The following is a 20482-nucleotide window of genomic DNA, read 5'->3' on the forward strand; positions in this document are numbered from 1 at the left end:
AAGAAATAATCAACAGAGTAAACAAACAAGCTACAGAATGAGTAAAAACTATTTCCAAACTGTGCATCTGGCAAAGAAATAATATCCAGAGTCTACAAGAAACTCAAACTGCTCAAGAAAAAGCACAAATAATCTCATTAAAAAGTGGACAAAGGATGTGAGCAGACATTTCTCAAAAGAAGATACACAAATGATCAACACACATAGAAAAAACTGCTCAACATCAGCAATCATCAGATAAATTCAAATTAAGACCACAATAAGATACCATTTTACACCAGTCAGAATGGCTATCATTAAAAAGTCTAAAAACAACAGATGTTGGGAAGGACTTGAAGGGAAGCATTTATTCACTGTTTGTGAAAATGTAAATAAGTACAACCACTACGGAAAACAGTATGGAGATTTCTCAAAAAACTAAAAACATAATTACTGTTTGACTCAGCAATCCCATTACTGTGTACCTTCCCAAGTGAACAGAAGTCATCATGTAAAAAAGACATCTGCACTTGTATGTTTATTGCAGTACTGTTCACAATAACAAAGTCATGGGTTTAACCTAAGTGCCCATCAGTAGATGACTGGATTTAAAAAAAACAATGTGGTATATATATACCATGGAATACTATGCAGCCATGAAAAGGAATGAAGTCATGTCTTTTACAGCAACATGATTGGAGCTGGGGGGTGCTATCCTCAGTGAAATAACTCAGAAACAGAAAATTCAGTACTGCATGTTTTCACTTATAAGTGAGAGCTAAACAGTGAGTATACATGGACATAATGATGGAAATAATCAACACTGGGACTCCAAAAATAATCAACACTGGGAGTGTATGGGAGGGTAGGTATGACTGAAAAATTACCTATTGGGTATAATGTTCACTATTTGAGTGTTGAGTACACTAGAAGCCCAAACCTCATAATTATGCAATATAGTCATGTAATAAATGTGCACATGGAACCCCCAAATCTATTTTTTAAAAAACAAACAAACAAAATCTTTTAACAAACATCCACAATATGTGTTCATTTATTTATTTATAAATTGGGACATATGAAACATATACAAATGTGTGCAGTTTAAGGAATGATCTGAAGATTAAATAATTAGTTTATCTTTGTCATGGCTTCATACTGCTACTATCTAGTATCTCAAGATACAATATACTCTTAAAAATAGGCTTAGCATATCAATAATGAATGTAGTTTTGTATTTCAAATAATCTATGTATTTATTTATTTAATTTTGGGTGGAACAACTTTTACTCAAATTGTCTCTTCTTTTTTTTTTCTTTTTAGACAGGGTCTTGTTATGTTGTCCAGGCTGGTCTTAAACGGCTGGTCTCAATCAATTCTCTTGCCTCAGTTTCCTGAGTAGCTGTAATTATAGAAGCAGCTACAGAAGCTAATATGCATCAGAGAGTTCTTATATATTATTATTATTTGCTCTAAGAATCATTTGCCTGGCTAAATTGCTATTATTTTTATGTCTTGACATGCTTAGGAAGAGCTCTGTTCTAGGTGAAAGATGGTGCTCTAGGACTTGGAGATTCAAAGTCTCTGGCTTCATGAAGCTTACATTCTATTAGGAGATACAGATGAAGCAATACACAAATGTCATCTCGAATGCAGTAAGTTCAAGGAAGAAACATCCAGTACATAAAGGGAAAGAGTTATTTGAGATGGAGTGTCCATGGAAGCCCTCTGAAAGGTGACATTGGAGCAAAGACCAGAGCAAAGTGAAGGACAAAGTCTTGTGAAGGTTTGACAAGGAGTACCCCGGGTGGGCAGTTGGTTTCTTTGTTGCCTATCTGACTCCCTCAGAATATAAGCACCACAAATTCAGGAAGCTTCAGTTATCATGCTAACTGCAGGTCCACAGTATACAGTGCCTGGTACAGAGTGAAAATTCCATAAGTATTGGATTAAATCAGTTTTTTAAATATTTATCTTTTGAAAAATTAGTTTGGTGATAAGTTAGGGAAGAATTATAAAAACGCAACATACAAATATCTTTTAATAATAAATCTGCCAAGATTTTTTTCTGAACAATGATATGAAAACAAGGTCAACAAGTGTTATTAAGGAGTGGAAAATATGCAGTGAAATTTTAAGTGGAATGTTGATTATTAAATTTACAGGGAAACAAAAGTAGAGAGCTAAATAAACAAAAGAAAAAGGAAGTCACTCCATAAAAATGCAGTTTCTGTGGAAACCCAAGTTTCAGCTCTTAAATGTTTTTCAGGGACTAACTATGCTGTTTGGGCTGTGTGGGAAGCAGATGCTGGGATGGAGTTAGGAGTTCAAGAGTTTTATTGGATGGTAACACCTGTAAACAATGAAAGGAGAAGGAAGCAAGACAGGAAGAAAAAAAATACTTAGGCCTCAATGCAATGCAGCGCTGACAGATGTAAAGGGAAGGCAGAGCTAGGGACAGAGGAGAGGAGAAGCAGGATTAGGCAGCAAGTGCCTCAGGCTGAGTTGCAGATCTGAAAATGTCTCCACCAACTCAACAGGGAGCTCCAGAGCAAAGATTGCCCTTAGAGTAAGCCCACATTGGTTAAAAATGGCCAGGCACTTGGACTCTGACCATGATCAGTCATTTGTTGGGGGCTGCCAGAGAGGAACAGAGGCAAATGATGCAGCACTAATACCCGCAGGCTGTCAGTTAACTGTGCTTCTTGCAGCCTGACAGCAAGCTCTTCCTTGAAGGAAGATCAGAGAGGTGCTCCTCCATGCATGACACATTCACAGAAGAGGTAACAGCTGTGGTGTCAAACTGGATGGCCTTCCAGGGGACTCAAATTAGAGGTCTTACCTCCACCCTTCTTGTTCTCTCTGGTGTTGGTATTAAGAGTTTTATCAATGATCAGACCCGTTTTGTAAAAAAAAAAAAAAAAAAAAAAAAAAATCAGGCCCCCTATCTACTTTGAGAGTCTTGATTTTGTTAATAGTAGATAGTATAAGTCAAAAATCCATGTCATTGGCCACAGGTAAACTGCAAACATAGTAAATTGCTAACAGCAAACAGAGCAGTTGAAGATGCAACATGCTACCTCCTGCCCTTTTCTCAGATTCCTTGTAGAACCTCCATGACACATGGTTGAGCTGCACTAGTGCAGTAAAGCTGCCAATTCAAGTGTCTGTTAATATTAGCAGAATTGTTTTCAATGTTTTGTCTTATTTATTAAGACTCACACGTATGCAACTGGAAATGCCAACATTTCCTCCATTGTCTGTTTGGGGAATGGTGATAGTCTGTGACACGTTATGAGGAGATGCATAAGAGCACAGGCAGGTCTGCAGGCCTTTTTTATTTTTTTCTTATTATTTATTTATTTATTTATTTATTTATTTATTTATTTATTTATTTATTTTTGAGACTTGTTTTCACTCTTGTTGTCCAGGCTGGAGAGCAATGGCGTGATCTCGGCTCACCGAAACCTCCTCCTCCCGGGTTCAAGTGATTCTCCTGCCTCAGCCTCCCGAATAGCTGGGATTACAGGCATGCGCCACCACGCCCGGCTCATTTTGTATTTTTAGTGGAGACGGGGTTTCTTCGTGTTGGTCAGACTGGTCTTGAACTCCCGACCTCAGGTGATCTGCCCGCCTCGGCCTCCCAAAGTTCTGGGATTGCAGTCATGAGCCACCGTGCCCAGCTTCTGCAGGCCTTTTGAAAGCAGTATTCTGTGAGGGATTTTGTTCACTGCATCTGCCAACTGCTGATATCAGGCAAAATGCATGCAATTCAGGGAGCACTACCTTTAGTTCTAGCTCAAATGGCTCTTAAGATGGCAACTTAATTACCATTTATTGAAGCTTAATACGTATCAGAGGCTTTTTGTATGGTATGATTATTAATTGCTTTAAGAATTGTAAGATTATTTCCTCTATTTTGTAGATGATAAATCTGAGACATAAAAGGAGATTAAATATCTTGCTCACATTCACAAAGCTATCATTTGACAGAGCTGAGATTCAAATACGGTTCTGATTCCCGATTTCATATTCAAATATGTTCTAATTATTTCTCACAATGAGAACTTTAACAACTTGCTAAAATATTGTTACAAAAAAAAAAGAAGAGTATCACTTGTTCATATACAGCATACGAGAATGTACACATTTATTTGTGTTTAGTAACTTTTTTTCTATCTCATTATTCTACATTTTGTTTACTATTGGCAGCTACCCTTTCTGTACCCTATTTATATTTCAAAAACTGTCTCTTTATTGCTGTGAAATTGAGAACAGTTTTCTTATTAGTATTCAGGTGACAATGAGAGGAAGCTACCAAATGATGCACAGGAAGAAAGTAAGCCTGTCATTATAAACTGAGTGTGTGAGAAATGCCAGTCAATGTTGGTGGCTCACAGACTGGCCCACCTCTTCCCTCCGTCCCTCCTGCCCTCCCGCCCTCTCTCTCCCCTTCCCCCCTTCCTCCCTTCCCCCCTTCCCCACTTCCCTCCCTCCTTCCCTCCTTCCCTCCTTCCCTCCTTCCTGCCTGCGTTTAGAAGCAGCCTCTACCTGCGTGGTAACATGCTGAGGGCAATGTTATTGTCTGAGTGTTCTGAAACCAGAGTAACTAGCTTAAAGGAAACTTAGGGAACACACTTGGTCCACAAAATGAGCTTCTGAATCAGGCAGAGTGCTAGTTCACCTTTCAGAGAGGGCGACAAACTCTGCTCTCTTCATACTTGGCAAAATTGCTTGGCATTGCCCTGTTTATGTTCCTGCTCCATGTTTAAAAATTCCTGAAAAAAATTCTTCTTTGACATCCTAATAAGAACATCCATTTGAATCCGGGTCAGTGTTCATTGGATGCTTCCTGCCGGGTGGTGCAGATCCTTCTGTACTAAGATGTTTGTGATTTTCTGAAATTGTGCAGTGTGAGCTCTCAGGAAGCAGAGATCTTTATTTGGCTTCCACTGGCTCCTCAGTTTGCTCCTGCTACAGTGAATGAGGATTCCAATTCCATAATTCCAAAATCTCCTAGGCAGTCTTGTCTAGACTGAACAAAGGGAGGTTGCATGGCCCCCTGACATTGGGGGAAACAAGTCACTGCCCTAGAAGAACTCTCTTTGGCTACTCTTAAGAATCTGTGTAACCTCTGTGTGGCCAGTGATATGCACTCAACTTATTACTGCTGCTCTAGAATGTAAGCTCTGTAAAAGGAGTAACTGGATCTTTCTAGATAGGTCTCTCTCCCCAGCACCCTAGCACTGACGCCATCAGAGCTGATTGATAAAGATGTGCTTATACGAATAGAAGAGCTGAAAGGAAAGGTATCTTGTTGTTGTTAATTTTTGTTGGTTGGGTGACTGGCATTAGCCCCGTGACATGCTACCTCAAAACCTGTCATGAACTTCTTGTAGATTCATGTGAGTCTCCTCAACTCTGGCTTGTTTTTTTCTCTGTTTGTTTGGTTTAGTTTATATTTTAATTTAGTTTTTGACAATTTATAATTGTATATAAATACGGGGTACACAGCCACGTTGATATACATACAGTGTGGAATGATTGATTTTGAACCTCCCACCTTAACTAGCTTCCTACACTAGTTCTCTCTGTCACTATTTATGTCTCCTCTGGCTCTGACTGATCCTCCAGGTTCTGGCTCTTTGCTTTCCCTAACTTCTCATTCCTGCCAGCTTCTTCACGTTCTGATCTCTGCTTCCAGGATCTTTGCTTCCTAGGCATTTTTTTATTACAAGTGTGACTTTTAAGCTCAGTGACCAAACCAATCTTTCCCTCAAACAGCCATCTTCCTGTCACTTTCCTTCCCTAACCTTCACTTGTGTTCTTTAGGTGGAACTATGTGATGAACACTGGGGATTTTCTTTGAAAGTAATGATGCTTGCTAATGTGAAATGCTTCTCTGGGAACAGAGACTGACAGGCATAGCACAACTAAAGTACCCTCGCCCAAGGTAGAAGTGAAATGCAGTGTGGCTTTCCATTCTGTGTACTTTGAAGATATGTTGTCGTTCGGCAGCCATCTGAGCAGCTATTTTGAGCGTATCACTAGACCAGTTTCTGTGAGGAATACAAAAAAGCAGGTTCCTCACTGTTCAGTGGCCTACAGGAAGAGTGGTGTTAGGCATAGCAACGAATACAGGGAAAGATAACGGGATAGGTGTATGTGAGTCCTGCCAAGAAAGATAGCAGGAGTTTTAGGAGCAAGTGAATCGCTAAGAATCTCAAAAACAAAAAGTAAATGTTTTCCCTCCGGCTTGTTTGGATTCACTCCGAAAGAACTACAATCATCTTGGGAGGGTTTTCATATGCTGGAAACACCCGGTGGGACAGATGCTAAAACCTTTTATCTATCATATTTCAAAAGGAGATAATAGAAGGTATTTCTTTTAAAATGTATGAATTAAAATATTTGCCTTTCCAACAACTTATACTGCAAATATTTTCCCCATGCATTTTCCATACATATTTCACTTTAAAATAAAAATCAAGGAGATGACCTTAAAATATATTATCATTGTTATTTTTTTAATATGCAAACATTTGCACAACCCAGACCACAAGTCATGTGAATAATTCACAATTTATCTTTTTTTTCTATTGGAGAGAGTGTTATCTTCCATACTGCAAAGAATTTGGCTCCTTAGTCAATAATATTTAGCAAAGGAAGTGGAGGAATGTAGAGTGATAATCTGAGATGTGGACGTGTTTCAGCTGCCACATCTCTGAAGCAATAATTCCTTTCTTCTGACAAAATACAGAACTTTGTATAGGTTACCCACTGTTGTGTCACAAACAACCCTAAACTTTAGTGGTCTAAAAGAACAATTCATTTTTCTGTACACGTAAACTTTGCATGTGTCTTTGGGCTTTAGACAACATGGCAATATGTTCCCAGAGCAAGCATTCTAAGAGGCTCAAATAGAACTAAAAGACTTCTTATGATGCAGCCTCCAAAGTCCCAAAAGTCATTTTCACTGTACTTTGTTAGTCAAGTAAGTTACTGGGAAAGTCCCTATTCTCAGGGAAGTGCATTAGGCTCCACCTCTCGATATGAGACTCAGCATGTGTATAGGGACCAAGACTATCTACCAGTTGGTCTGTGGCTATTACAATTCATATCTCTCCCACATACAAAATATGCTCATCTCCATTTCAAGACCCACATGTTATCATTCCAGTACACTACTAGTTCAAAGTCCAGGAGTTCATCATCTAAATCAGGCCCTGGTGTGATAAAGGTTTCTTAGGTGTAGTTACTTTCAGTGAAACCTGTGAACTAAGGAGACAAGTTAGCTGGTTTCCTCACACCCACCATACAATGTGGTTTCAAGAATAGGACAAATGCAATGAACTCTTCAGTGAAAAAAGTTGGAGAATATGGAATGGGAATAATGTATCCATCACTAGTCCAAAGAATTTCTGAATTCTAGCTAAATATATGATACCTTTTTTTTTTTTTTTTTTTTAAATCAGGCCCTGATTCTGTTCCATGCGAGTGATATGCTGTTTTAGTTTCTGTTCTCTGGACTTTTGGTCTGTATTTGTGGCTTTCTCAGCCTACTTCCTATTACAGACTTTTTTTTTCCTACTTGAACTGTCTCTTTAACTTTTATTTTCAGTAAAGGGATGCAAGTACAGGTTTGTTACATAGGTAAACTTGTGTCACGGGTGTTTGTTGTACAGATTATTTAATCACCCAGGTATTAAGCCTCATGCCTATTAGTTATTTTTCCTTATCCTGTCCCTCCTCCTAACTTCCACCCTCCGAAAGGTCCAAGTGTGTGATGTTCCCCTCTTTGTGTCTGTGTGTTCTCATCATTTACCTCTCACTTGTAAGTGAGAACATGAACTGTTTCTTTTTCAATCCAAGATAGCAAGTAAAATTTCCTTGAAAACTTTGTAAGTTTCTTATCAATCACATTAGTGTTCACTCTATTAAACATGAGTGAGATCTGTTGATCTCTTAGATACAAGTACTTCTTAACACCTGACAGTCAAGGTGCTACAGGACAACACTCTTAGAATTTTTAAAAGTCCTTTTGTCCAACAGTGTTCTAAAAAACAAGTCCTTTGTCTGCATGTGAATATCCAGTTTACCCAGCACTATTTATTGAAGGAAGAGACTATCCTTTCCCTAATGTGTTTTTGGTGACTTTGCCAAAACTGAGTTGACCATAAATGTGTGGAATTATTTCCGGCTTCTTTATTTTTCTCCCTTGGCCAGTGTCAGTTTTTATGTCAGTGCCATGCTGGGTTTATTTATTCATTTATCGATAGGTCTCACTATATTGTCCAGGCTGGTCACAAACTCCTGAGTTCAAGTGGTTCTCCTGCTTCAGCCTTTCAAATATCTAGGACTATAGGCACATGCCACCACACCTAGCTACCATGCTGTTTTTGTTATTATAGCTTTGTAGCATAATTTGAAGTCAGGTAATGTGATGCCTCTTGCTTTATTTTTTTGTTCAGGATTTATTTGTCTATTCTGGGTCGTTTGTGGTTCCATACAAATTTTAGGGTTTTTTTTCTATTTCCATGAACAATGTCATTGATATTTTGATAGGAATTTCATTGAATCTGTAGATAGCTTTGGGCAGTATGGACATTGTAATAATATTGATTCTTCTAATTCACAAACATAAAATATCTATCCTTTTTTGTGATCCTCTTCAATTGCTTTCATCAATGTCTTAGAGTTTTCATTGTAGAGGTCTTTCACTTCTTTGGATTAGTTTATTCCTTAATCAAAGAGTTTTGTTTTATTATTAGCTATTGCAAATGGGATTACATTCTTGGTTTGTTTTTCACATTGTTCACTATCAGCATACAGAAATACTACTAATGTTTTTGTATGTAGATTTTGAATCCTGCAGTTTTACTGACTTTCAGTTAATAGTTTGTTGGTGTCATCTTTAGGTTTTTATAAATATAAGATCATATAACCTGCAAGCAAGAATAAATTGTTTTTTCTCTTTCCAATTTGAATGCATTGTATTTCTTTGTTTTGTCTAATTGTTCTGGCTAGGACTTCTAGTACTATGTTGAACATAAATGGTAAAAGTGGGTATATTTGTCTTGTTCCAGATCTTAGAGGGAAGGCTTTCAGTTTTTCCCTGTTTAATATGATATTAGCCATGGATTTGTTACATATGGCCGTTACTGTGTTGAGGCATGTTCCTTTTATATCCAGTTTGTTGAGAATTTTTATCATGAAGGAATGCTGAATTTTGTCAAAATTTTTTTAACTATTGAAATAATCATATTGTTTTTGTTCTTTATTCTGCTGATGTGATGTATCACATTTATTGATTTACATATGTTGAACCATCCTCGCATCCATAGGATGAATTCCACTTGGTCATAGAGAATGATCTTTGAATGTGTTGTTGAATATGGCTTGCTAATATTTTGTTGAGGTTTCTTGCATCTATATTCATCAGAGAAATTGGCCTGTAGTTTTCTTTTCCTATTGTGTCTTTGGTTTTGGTATCAGTGTAATACTGGCCATACAGAATGAGTTTATGAGTATTCCCTTCTCCTCAATTTTTTTGGAATAGTTTGAGTATGACTGGTATTAGTTCTCCCTTAAATGTTTGGCAGAATTCAGCAGTTCAACCATTAGGTCCTGGGCTTTTCTTTGATGGAAGACTTTTCAATACTGTTATCTTGTTTCTTGTTATTGATCTAGTCAAGTTTTATGTGTCATTGTGGTTCAATCTTAATAGGTTGTAGGTGTCCAGAAATTTATTTATATGCCAAAATCAAATCAAAATGGAGTAAAGATTTAAATGTTAGACTTGCAGGTATGAAACAACTAGATGAACACATTGGAAAACTTCTCCAGGACATTAGTGGTCACAGCAAAGAATCCTTGAGTAAGACCTCAAAGGTAGAAGTCAAAGCAAAAACGGACAAATGGGATTATATCAAGCTAAAATCATCTGCACAGCAAAGTGCAGAGGCAATCTACAGAATGAAATAAATTATTTTCAAATTATTCAATTGGTAAGGGATTAAAAGCCAGAACACACAAGGAACTCAAACAACTCAACAGCACAAAAAACTAATTATCCAGTTAGGAAATGGGCAAAAGATCTGAATAGATATTTCTCAAAAGAAGACATATAAATTGCCACCAGGTATATGAAAAAATGCTCGACATCACTAATCATCAGGGAAATGCAAATCAAAACCACAAAGAGATATCATCTTGTCCCAGTTAGAATGCGACTGTTATTAAAAAGACAGAAAAGTAATAGATGCTGGTGAGGATGCAGAGAAATGGTAATTGTTATGCACTGTTGGTGGGAATACAAATTAATACTGCCACTATGGAAAGCAGTATGAAGATTTCTCAAAAAAAAAAAAAAAAAACTAAACTAAAAATAGAACTACCATATGATCTATTAATCTATTACTGGATATATATCCAAAGGAAAATGAATCGATATATTAAAGAGATACCTACACTCCTATGTTTATTGCAGTTTATTCACAATAGCAAAGATCTGGAATCAACTTACACGTACATCAATAGATGAACGAATTTAAAAAGTGGTACATATACACAATGAAATATTATTCAGCCATAAGAAAGAATGAAATCTTGTCATTTGCAACAACATAATGAAACTGGAGAACATTATGTCAAATGAAGTAAGCCAGGTACAGAAAGCAAATATCATATGTTCTCACACATATGTGAAAGCTAAAAAATTGATCTCATGGAGATGGAGAGTGTAGTGATGTTTACCAGAGACTGGGAAAGGTGGTAGGGTGGGGGAAATAAAGAAAGTTTGGTAAATAGGTACACAAATACAGTTAGAAGAAATAAGATCTAGTGTTTGGTGGCAAAATAGGGCAACTATAGTTAATAATAATTTATATATATAAATAAATATTTTTGTATATTTTAAAAGAACTTGAGAAGTGGGCTTAGAGTGTTCTTAGATTGTGTTAGATTGTAATACAAAGAAATAATAAATGTTTAAGGTGATGAATATCCCAATTACCCTGCTTTGATCATTGAACATTGTGTACTTGTATCAAAATATCACATGTACTGCATAAATATGTACAACTATTATGTATCCATGAAAGTTAAAAATTTGGTCATTCAGGACTACTCAGAAAAAAAAAATATTAGAAAAGTTGTATCCTCAAGATTCATGGATGTTTCATTTATTTCTTAGAGTGTCTTTGAACATATCCTTAAATTTTTCTAAGCTCCAATAAAGGATGGTAGAGTTGCACCCTTGACTTTGTTTTTACCATGAGGTCATTTCTTGCTTTGAGAAATTTTCACTGGCTAGAAAGACAATCCAGAGCCTTCTGTAATTCCAATTTAAACTCCTTTCTCTCTCTCTTTATCATTTGCTGCTTTAAAAGAAAGTTGTTACTTTCATCATTCTGCTTAGAAATCTCCTTAGCAAAAATAGTAGGTTGGTATATCCTATTTTCCATGTTCTCATAGGTAGATAACTGGTGCCCAGCTTTCTTCCATTATGTAACAGAGGGCACCTCTTCTACCGTTCTGATAATGATGTCTTTCATTCTTCACTAATAGTCTTCTCAAGGCTCTTCTATCTTCTGCCTGGCTTCCAGTCTCAAAGCAATGCTAATTTGTTTCAGTTTTTTGTTGCAGCGGGACCTCATTTTGAGACATAAATTCTGTTTTGGTTATGTATTTCCGGGAAAAAAAATTACTTGAAATATTAGTGACTTGTAACACCCAGTTTACTTTGCTCACAGCTTTGTAGATCAGGAACTTGGGAAGAATTTGATTGAGAGATTTCTCGCTGATTTATATGTGGTCATTTGGAGCATCTGGTCTAGAAGATGAACTTCCAAGATGAGCCCTTCACTCATATGTCTGGTGTCTCAATTTTCCTCATCCTTTCCCTTGTGATTTCTCATCCTCCAAGGCCTTGCCACATGTCTTGGGCTTTTTACAACATGATGTTCTCAGGTAGTACCACTTATTACATGGCATATGGCTTCCAAAAGGAAAGAAGTACAAGCTCCCAGGTCCATGTTCAGAACTGGCTCAGCATTATCTGCTGAATTCTATCAGTCAAATAAGTCACAGAGTTCATCATTCTGGTGGACAATGAAGTGGAGAAATAGGCACTTTTTTTTTTTTTTTTTTTTTTTTGTGAGAATGCTAAGGTGTCATTGCAGAAGACTAGTTAACGTAGGAGATAGAGTTGTGAGCATCTTTGAAAAGTACAATCTGCCACTATCTCTTTGACGTTCTGGCCAAAACTGTCACTCCACAGTGCCTCATAACTGAATTCTACCACCCATCAAAGCTATTCAATGCCTTGCCAAAAGGTAGATGATATCTTATTCCAATTAACATAAAATTCGCTTCTTTTTTTTTTTTTTTTTTTTTTTTTTTTGAGACGGAGTCTCGCTGTGTCGCCCAGGCTGGAGTGCAGTGGCGCGATCTCGGCTCACTGCAAGCTCCGCCTCCCGGGTTCCCGCCATTCTCCCGCCTCAGCCTCCGAGTAGCTGGGACTACAGGCGCCCGCCACCGCGCCCGGCTAGTATTTTGTATTTTTAGTAGAGACGCGGTTTCACCGTGTTAGCCAGGAGGGTCTCGATTTCCTGACCTCGTGATCCACCCGCCTCGGCCTCCCAAAGTGCTGGGATTACAGGCTTGAGCCACCGCGCCCGGCCTAAAATTAGCTTCTAATAAAAAGAAACACTTTATTATACTGAGAAACTTATTTTTAAGAAAAAATTGAGATGCCAAAAGCAGGCTTAATGCTCCATCAAAAACTTATTCCTCTATATTTTCTCTCAAATGTAATAAAATATTAGAAGGGCACAAGAATTATCAGATTAAAGGAGATGAGTTCAAGTTTTTTCTTGACCTAAAATATATACAGTGTTATCCTAAGATGTAAAACAATATTTACAAGCTTCTATACGAAAAGAGAGATCCAAAAGTTTTTTTATGCAGTTTAGCCATCTGCATTTACTTCTGACAAAACTTTAACAATCAGAAGATTGCCAAGTAATCTGTGAAATGCATAGTATTCAGCATATATCTACATATATTATTGTAACTTCACATCATGATTTTTAATTTTTCTCAACTTGTAACTTTAAGAATAATTTCTTTAGACGATGGTATAAACTTACCATAGAAACAAAATACAATTTTGGGTTTAAAGAGGATGTTACTATGAAATGGCCACAAATAAGTTAGCACTTCCCTCTGTTTGAATGCTAATATTTTGATAACATTTTATAGCAACAAAATAATGAAAGAAAATATGTTTCAAGCTTTTGTCTTTTAATCCTGTTGATCAGGATGTATTCATAGTTGTTCCAATGTCTAAATAGCATGAACTGTTTTATTTATTTATACTAGATACTTCTATAACCTAATATTATTTGGGGCCATTTTCTTCTGAAAACTGCATTGTTTAATATTATCAAAAGGAAATCAGAATGTGTAAGAAGTACTGATTGGAATTTTTTTCCACCATGGCATCCATTAATAGGAAAAGGGAAGACTATTTTATATATAGCTATGCTAGACTGATATGCATACCATCTAAAAGCAAGCCTAATTTTACCCTGGTCTGGTGAAACACCACGCTATGGTAATTCTTGGTAGTGAAACCTCATACAGGATTCAGTAGCTTGTGGGACCCACTACCAATATGGGAATATGATATCAGAGAGTGTATGTTTAGCATAAATGGAGGACAACTGGGATTTGGAAGGCACGGTGTTAGAAATTCTATTATTGACCTCACTGAGTTAGGATTATTATTTTTCTAGGCCTCCTTTCTCTTCCTCCTCTTTTTCCTTCTCCTCCTCCTTCTTTTAACATTGCTTGAAGGTTTTAAAAGTTTTTAATAATTTCTTTATTAACAATTGTATTAAAGAATATTTACATACAATAAATAGCATCTATTTAAAGTAAAAATCTGATGAGTTTTGACATGTGACATGTATCCAAAAAACCATCACCACAAAAAAAAAATGAACATTGCTCCACTCCAAAAAATTTTTTCAGGTATCTTTGTAATCCCTTCAAAATCCCACGTAACCTCCCATCTTCAGGCAACCACTTATCTGTTGTCACTGTAGATAAATTCACATTTTCTAGTATTTCATAAAAATGGAAACATGTAGGATGCGCTCCTTTTTGTCTGGCTTCTATCACTCAACATAACTATTTGGATTTTCATCCATAAGATTGAATATATCAATAATTCACTCCTGTTTATTATTATGTAATATTTCATTGATGGATATAACATAATTTTTTAATTTATTTTCTTGTTTAAGGATATTTGAGTTGTCCAGGTTTTTGCTATTACAAATAAAGCACTATGTATAATTGAAAACAATTATTTGTATGAATGTAAGCCTTCCTTTCCTTTGAGTAAATATCAAGAGTGGAATAGATGGGTCATATGGTCAGAGTATGTTTAACTTTTCAAAAAAGTATCAAATTGTCTTTCAAAGTGCTTGCACCATTTCACATTCCCAACAGCAGTGTGTTAGTTCTAGGCCCTCCACATTCTCATCAACACTTACATAATCAGACTTTCAAATTTTAGGCATTGTAATATGTGTGTAGTAGTAGTAGCTTATTTTGGTTTTCCCCAGTGACTAATGATGCTGAGTGTCTATTGTATGCATATTTGCCATCCACACATCTTTTCTGAAGAAGTATTTGTTCAAAACTTTGGCCTATTTAATATATTGAGACTATTTTTTTAAAAAGTAATTTTCATTGCAAATAAAAAAATTTTTATAAATAAAAAGTAAAAGTGATGTTTATTATTTTTATTGTAGTGATGGTTTTGTGGATATGTCACATATCAAACTCATCAAATTTTTACTTTAAATAGGTGCAATTTATTATATGTAAGTATTATCTAATACAGCTGTTTTTAAAGAAATTATTAAAACTTGTAAAACCTTCAAGCAATGTTAATTTTTCTTTTTAAATAAAAATGATGTGTATTTATAATTGCTACACAATTGTACATATTTATGGAGTACAAGGGGATGTTCAATACATGTATACAATGTGTAATAATAAAATCAGAGTAATTTCCATATCCATTACTTAAAAATGTTATCATTTCTTTGTGGTGATAACATTGAAAATTTTATCTTCTAACTATCTTGAAATATACACCACATTGTTAACAAATATAATGTATTTGCTATAGTCACCATGCTGTGAAATAGAACACCAGAACTTATTCTTCCTAACTGTAACTTTGTACCTGATTATTGTTGATTATTCTTGTTGAATTTTAAAAGTTCTTTATATATTCTAGATAAAAGTCCTTTATCAGCTACATATTTTGCAAATATTTTCCCCAGTCTTATCATTCTCTTAACAGTGTCTTTTGAAAAGCAGTTTTAAATTTTGATGAAGTTCCATTTATAAGCTTTTCTTTTATATATTATTATTTCTGATGTTATAGCTAAAAAAATTGTTGCTTAACCCAAGGTCACAAAGATATTCTCTTACGTTTTCTTCTAGATGTTTTATAGTTTTGGCTTTACGTTTAGGTTGGGAATACATTGTGAGTTAACTTTTTATATGGTAGAAGTTATGTCTCAATTTTTTAATATAGATATACAGTTACTTCAATACCATTTTCTGAAAAGACCATCTTCTCCACTCAATTTCTTTGAACCTTTGTCAAAGCTCAGTCATCCATCTATATGGGTCAGTATCTTGACTATTCATTCAGTTCTATTGATCTATTTGTCTATCTCTATGCCGAGACAATACACTGTCTTGATAACTGTCTTAGATAATGTTAGTCTTCCAACTTTTTTCTTTCTTTGCAAATGTGTTTTGTATATTCAAGGTCATTTGCATTTCCATATGAATTTTTGAATCAGCTTGTAGACTTCTATTTCACATTTATTATAAAAAACTTAACATTAGTATACTTTATTACCCTCCTCTCAGTCTTGGTGCTATTATCATATATTTCACTTTTTAATACATTGTAATCCCCACATTACATTATTATTAATATATTTGTTTAAAGAGCTATCTTTTAAAGATATTTAAAACAATAGAAATCTTACATATTTTCTCTCATAGTTACAATTTCAGGTGCTCTTTATTACTTTTGAAGAACATTATTTCCATCTGGTGTTACTTTTCTTTTGCCTGCCTTTAATTTTCTTGGACTGCAGGTCTATTGATGATGAATTCTTTCAGCTTTTGTATACCAAAAAATGTCTTTATTTTTCCTTCGTTTTTGAAATGCATTTTCACTGGATATTGAATTGTGGTGGACAGGCCTTTTTCTTTCATTACTTTTAAGCTGGTACTCTTTTCACTTCTCACTTGCATTGCTTCAATCATCTTTGTTACTATGCCTATGATATCTTTTCTTCTCTGGTTGTTTTTAAGATTTTCTGGGCCGGGCGCGGTGGCTCAAGCCTGTAATCCCAGCACTTTGGGAGGCCGAGACGGGCGGATCACGAGGTCAGGAGATCGAGACCATCCTGGCTAACACGGTGAAACCTCGTCTCTACTAAAAAATACAAAAAACTAGCCGGGCGAGGTGGCGGGCGCCTGTAGTCCCAGCTACTTGGGAGGCTGAGGCAGGAGAATGGCGTGAACCCGGGAGGCGGAGCTTGCAGTGAGCTGAGATCCGGCCACAGCACTCCAGCCTGGGTGACAGAGCGAGACTCCGTCTCAAAAAAAGAAAAAAAAAAGATTTTCTGTTTATCACTGGTTTTAAGTAATTTGATTATGGTTGACTCTGTGTAATTTTCTTTATGTTTCATGTGCTTGGATTTTTGTGGGGGTTAATAGCTTCTCTCAAATTTGGAAAATTGTTAGTCATTATCACTTCAAATTTTCTTGTCCTCATCTTCCTCTTTTAGATGCACATGTGTTAGGCTGTTTGGTGCTGCTCATAGCTTACTGATGCTTCACTCATTTTTTAAAAAATTGTATTTTGTCTTTGTTTCATTTTGGATAGGTCCTATTTGGTGTCGTCAGATCACTCATCATTTTTTCTGCAACGTTTAATCTGCTCTTAATCTGATCTGATGTATTTTTAATTTCAGGTATTAGAGTTTTCACATTTAAAATTTTGATGAATTTGTTTTATTGTCCATGTCGCTACTTAAGTTTTTGGACTACAAAATGTTAAGTAGAGACACAGACAATAGAAATATGGACTACAGTTGTAATAGCTGTTCTAATGTCCTTGTCTGCTATTTCTAACATCTATTTCAATACTGGGTTGTTTTCAATTGATTTCTTTTTTTCTCATTATACATCCTATAATCCTGTTTCTTTGCATTCCTCACATTTTCTGATTGAATGCCAAACATTGTGAACTTTCTTGGTAAGGTTGTGAATATTTTTGTATTCCTGTGAGTATCTTTGAGTTTTGTTCTGGAATACAATTAAGTTATCTGAAAACAATCTGTTTTCTTCAGTTCTTGGTTTTAAGTTTTTTCAGAGGGACCAGATCTGTATTTAGTCTAATTTTCCCCTATTACTGAAGCAAAACGCTTCTGACCACTGCAACCGATGCCTCATGAATTATAAGAATATCCAGTTTGATTGATAGGAGTAGGCACTGTTCCCAGTCTTGGATGAGCTCCTAGAACTGTTCTCTCTAATCTTTTTTGGGTATTTCTTTCCCTGGTGTTGGGTAGCTTTCTCATTTTTAGATGTGCTATACTAGGCTGCATAATCAAGAAGCACCAGCGTCCAGGGTTCTCCGTCTGTGCAGCACTCTCTTGTCCAGTACTCTCTTCCGCAGTCTCTAGCACCTTGGTCTCCTAAGACCCTCCGCTTTGTCTCTCCATATCAGAAAGTCTGAGACGTCCCTTCAAGTCCCCCTTGCTGAACCACAGCCTGGAAACTCTCTGAAGCTGACAGCTAAGGCAATTACAGGGCTAACCTTATTTATTTCCCATCTCTGAGGGATCATCATTCTTTCCTGCCTAACATTTAGTATCTTGAAGTCTATTGTTTCAAATTTCTTCTTATTTTTAAAATGGCTTTGTTTTAATACATATACATGTTCCCTGCTCTTCCATTTTGGCTTGAAATTAAATTTTGACTTTTTCTCTTATTGTTAGAAAACAACACCCACCTCTAACTAGTCTAGGCAAAGTGTCTTTTATTTGTCTTAGATTAAGAAAGCAAACATAACGAACAAACATATATCAACCTAAAAATTATCCAGTGCTTAAAAGAGAATTTAAAATCATTTTGAACATTTAACAGAGAGACATAAAACATAGCAGAGAGGAATTCCATTCGCAACTCACGTATCTCTCCAAGTCTAGCTTCTTGTAGCTCAGCTGGGTTCCAGTCACCTAGCACTCACTCTGCCCTAGAACTATCCCCAGACACAGTTGAGCAGGAGTGTCTTTTTTTCTCCCCACCTTTTCTTCTCTTTCTTCTATCTATATGGTTTGATGTATCTGCCTTTCTAATGGAAATCAATAGAGATTTTCCAGTCTTCTTTCAAATTTTCTCTCCACCAACCTCATAGGTATAGACTTAAAAGTTCTGCCTTCAAAAAAGGTAAAAATTAAAACGTGATAAAGTGTTATGTGTATGTATATGTGTGTTCATGTGTTTGTGAGATAGAGAAAAGCTTGTGAACATATGCATTTTAATTTTTCTTTTATATTTGTCATAATCTTCTACCTAGAAAATAATAGAGTTCATCCCCCTCATAATTAGACAAATAGCATTTCTGTCTGGTCCTGGTTTCCTGATTATTAAGATCTCTTCTGGCTTTAAAAATCTGAAGGTTGTTGTGGGTTGCATGACTTCCAATCCTTCCATATGGTTCTAAAGGCATTTATAGAGGCCTGAAGACCTGAAATGACAGGAAATATCTCTGTGTGATATGACAAGAAAGGCGGGACCTTGAAGAGCCATTGTATATTTTCCCCTAGGATCAACCTACCTCGGAGTGCTACACCTGTGTTCACGGCCACCACAGCCCTCTAGTTTAAAGGTTAGACAAGAGTCTGTAGGAGAAGGTTTAAGTTTACACCTTCCCGACAGTCTGAAATAAACGGCCTGACCTGGTCCCTACTACTGAAATAACCAGATATAAAAGTCTGATCAGAGTAACCAATCATGTGTAGATATGGGGCTGAGAAAGCTTTGCTTGGAAGAATACCTGAGAAGGCAAACTCTTTTAGGAAGAATTGTCTTCCTAAAAGCTTCCTCACATGATTTCATGTTGTCATAACATCTGTGTCATGTCTTTTCTACAAAAGAGAATCTTCTAACTAAAATAGTAAAACAGGTTAAACGTGAATTTAAATTCAGGCTAGGAGAGATAAAAAATGTTATGCATGAAGATAAAATAGCACTTAAATTCATGTTTTTAGGCAGAAACAAATTAAATCCTAGTTTCTTGTGACAATTCATGCTTTGATTCAGTAAATATTTATTGAGTGCCTACCAAGTACCAGCACCGTTGTAAATGTTTGCTCATACAGCAGGGAGTAAAACAGATAAAGATCCTGCCCTCAAAGTACTTTTATTTGTAATTGTGATTGCAAAAGTATTATCTTTACTGTTGAAGTATCATAGGGAATGGGAAACTGCCAGATGACTGGAGATGCCAAATTCCTTCTTAATATTCAAAAGAAAATGGCAGCAGCAGAATTCAGAAACTCTGCACCCTGAGTGACAATCCTGGGTAAAATTAGAGGTTAGATTTGAGTCCTTAAAACAAGAAAAAAGGAATTACTTAACAAATGCACAATTAGACTAGTCATATTGTAACAGTCTTGCTTCATTTTATCATTGAGTTATGATACAAGAAAATCAGGAGAATTCTATGTGTTAAGTACACCTTGATTTCAACAGGGCGTTTCTCAGTATTTCCACATTACTTTGAGGCTACATAAAAAGACTGACTGAACGAACACTCCCTAAGAATCTAGATTTAGGCCGGGCGCGGTGGCTCAAGCCTGTAATCCCAGCACTTTGGGAGGCCGAGACGGGCGGATCACGAGGTCAGGAGATCGAGACCATCCTGGCTAACACAGTGAAACCCCGTCTCTACTAAAAAATACAAAAAACTAGCCGGGCGAGGTGGCGGGCGCCTGTAGTCCCAGCTACTCAGGAGGCTGAGGCAGGAGAATGGCGTAAACCCGGGAGGCGGAGCTTGCAGTGAGCTGAGATCTGGCCACTGCACTCCAGACTGGGCGACACAGCGAGACTCCGTCTCAAAAAAAAAAAAAAAAAAAAAAAAAAAAAAAAAAAAAAAAAAAAGAATCTAGATTTAATGGATTATTACCAAGTTGCAAGGATATTTAAAATCTTTTAGCTGATATAAATATATCTTCTCCTAATCTCTCAGGGACTCTTGACATAAAAATAAACCTAATAGTGAAACACAGGCACAGGTATGTAGAAAGATAAAAATATCTACCTCACACCGTTTATATGAGGACTAAGAGTTCTGTGCTTGTCACACAATAGGAACTTTATAAAT

This window comes from Rhinopithecus roxellana, chromosome 4 (genome assembly GCF_007565055.1).
Source record: "Rhinopithecus roxellana isolate Shanxi Qingling chromosome 4, ASM756505v1, whole genome shotgun sequence".
NCBI classification, from domain to species: Eukaryota; Metazoa; Chordata; class Mammalia; order Primates; family Cercopithecidae; genus Rhinopithecus; species Rhinopithecus roxellana.